Genomic DNA, 3,168 nt, shown 5'->3' with positions numbered 1-3,168 from the left:
TAAAGGCTCGTGTGTATACCGAGAAAATACAAGTGACTCGTGGGATATTCCATAGTATACCACTCGAAAGCGTTGCATAACTAGTATATAGCCGCGAATCTTTCCGCGATATAGGCAAAGCATGTTTATACATGTATATGAAGTGTTTATCCCAAAGTAAGAATGAGGAAGAAAAAGTTATCTTGAAGCAACTCATTTTTCCACCGCATAAGAACACGTGCACTTCAAATGCGAATAGACCATTTGCATTATGACGTAAAAGCGCAAAGACTTCTGGTAGTTGTAGTTAGGTTCGCGGGAAAACACTTTTTCTGGCTGGTGATTGGCTAAGGGCAGCCAAGCGTGAAGGTGGACAAACAGGACTTTTATTTTGATCTGAAATTGAGCTGCAACGTTTACGCTCTTGTTGCTTCGAAATTTGTTTATACATTTATTTTTTCAGTTACCTGTCAAAAATATAAAAAACAGGATGATGGCTTTGGAATGAAAATTGACTGAGTTCTGTGTTTTAACCAAGACAGACAAATGTTGTTCGTGTTCAAGTAAGTTTAATATGTACGCTGTGGCGGAGTTTACTCCGAGAGATTCATTCATCGCGGCCGACAACTTCTCTTCGTAAATAATTTTAGCCTAATATCACAGCTCCAAAACAAAGCGCACTGGAAACAGATTGCTTGAAAGGACGAGTCGAGGATATAACTAAATTTGTGTGGAATCAAGTGAAAGCAAGGCAAGCCATTGACTTTGTTCTTAATCTATTTTCAGACGTTCAACAAACGATCGCTTCCATCGATCACTGGTGAATTAATTCTTCACTGAAAAGCTTAGAAAATTTACCATATATCATGATTTCTCGGCGGGACGGTCAGTTCAATTTATTTTTACAGTGAGACAGAGAAACGAGTCAAATAATTTTCCTCGTTCAATCGAGCTTCATCGATGAATCATGAAGGGTCAATAATAAAGGATTTTCAAGCTGATCAATCAAAACTTCCCTGTGCAGGTGAATACAGATCATTTGTTTTTATCTTAAAATTGTATTTTTTCGACAAATTAGAACTGTAATTGCAATATTCTTTAACAAATAAGTTTTCTTGTTTTTGTACGACTGGAAATGTCAAATTGTGGTTTCAATCCGAGCGAGGGCCGTGCGAGCAAATATAATTTTATTTCCATAATCTTGTTGATGAACGATTACTTTTGCGACTCGAAAGGTGAGCCTCAAAGATTTTTACGAGTGTAGAAATCATGTACTGTGCTCCCCCACGTTTAGAAAGGGTAAAATATTGCGTCTTCGTATATTATTTGAAAATACCTGGCAAGCAAAAGTTTTAGAAATTAAACTGAAATAACCGCGCGACTGAGACTCGACTGGAGGAAACACTCGTTGAAACTTCACTACAAAACGCAACCCAGCAGATATATAGAATTTCTTGCATAATTTTTTTTTTTCATTTTAACGGACTTGGTTTTATACTGAGAGGTTGTTTTGCCCTTTAAATGAAGCCACAAGGACGTCTTCTTCGGTGAGAGTAATTTTCTTTACTTTCATCACGATTTTCTTGAGCAAGCGAGCTTGATGACGATTCAAAATTTCCCGCGAACCTAACTACAACTACCAGAAGTCTTTGTGCTTTTACGTCATAATGCAAATGGTCTATTGTTTGGGGTTTTTTCACCACGTTGTCATGCAATTTTATTTAATGTTTGCTCAAGACATCCGAGCAGAGAAATGTACAAGGATGCCAGAACCACGTGCAAAGCTATTGTACTCAAATTTCATCTTTATTTCTCATCAAGATGGCCTTGACAACTTGACAGACAACTTGACTTTGTCAAAAATGTCAGGACATTTCAAACTTGTCCGCTAGTGCGAACACAGGGAGCAGATGAGGCAAATTCGACCTTTGTAAATATTAAAATGTTCGATCTATATAATTTCGTAGCGCTTTGTCATACGCTATCTGATCTTTTTTTTTTTTTTGCGAGACGGTCCGAGAGACGCTTGGCTTAGAACAGGAACCCGCTGCGATTACGCAATAGACTATTCAAAGAGTTTCCTGCTGGCTTAACCGTCGCGTAAACAATAAGATCGGATAATTAACATATGACAAGCGCTACGAAATAGATCGAACATTTTAATATCTACAAAGGTCGAATTTGGCTCCTCTGCTCCCTGTGGTGCGAATAGGCCCTTATAATTACACCAGGCGTAGTCAATCGATAGAAATCGATATCGGAAATCAATCGATACAATCGATATCTATCGATATCAATCACCGATTGATAGTGATTGATATCGATTGAAATCGGTAATCGATAACAATCGAACTCACAGAAAAAATATTATCGATTGTTATCGATTGAGAAAATCGATAATAATCGACAGCAATTGACAGTGATCGATAACAATCACTACTAAACCCAAGGAGCCTCTGGAGGTGTATTCGTTTAAAACATATTCTAAAGATCGCGTTACTACTTAGTAAAACAATACGAGACCGGCGTTCAAATGGTGAAATATTATCTAGTCCTGCCAAAGTCCAGTCTGGGATCGAGGCAGAATGTTCATCAAGATTCTCGTGGTTTGGGGTTTTAAAATATTTTGACTAGTCCATTTAAACCAGGCAGCCCTTAGAGCGCTGTCGATTGCATCTCCATTATGGCATTCTTGCATAGGTGAAAGTTCAACTCGATCCTATATATGCACGGACATTGTAGCCCTCCCGAACGATTCCATCTTTTTGCTTTATACATGTACAATGTATTTATGACGTTGTTATAGCGAGACTAGAGGGTTGCGCACCGCCACTTTGGCCGCAACTTCTTCTTATTATTTTGAATCGCGCTGGGGTATCAATATTGTTCTTGTTCTTTTTATAGTACAAGTTTGGTAATTGCATTACATATCCACGATTGACGGACTCAATAGAACCATAAAACAACTTCGTGTCCATGTTTAACATGTAAGAATTGACATAAATAACTTCCGATAAAAATCGATAACAGTCAATAACAATCGATAAACCAATCCTTATCGATTTCCGATGTCGAACTCACAACTTTTTTTCTTTATCGATTCCTAACGAGTGGTATCTTCGATTGATATCGATTGCTATTGATTGTTATCGATTATCGGTTTATCGATTGACTACGCCTGGAATTACA

This window comes from Oculina patagonica, chromosome 7, assembly GCF_052425735.1.
Source record: "Oculina patagonica isolate OP01 chromosome 7, crgOcupat, whole genome shotgun sequence".
Classification (NCBI taxonomy): domain Eukaryota; kingdom Metazoa; phylum Cnidaria; class Anthozoa; order Scleractinia; family Oculinidae; genus Oculina; species Oculina patagonica.
This window is presented reverse-complemented; position numbering follows the sequence as displayed.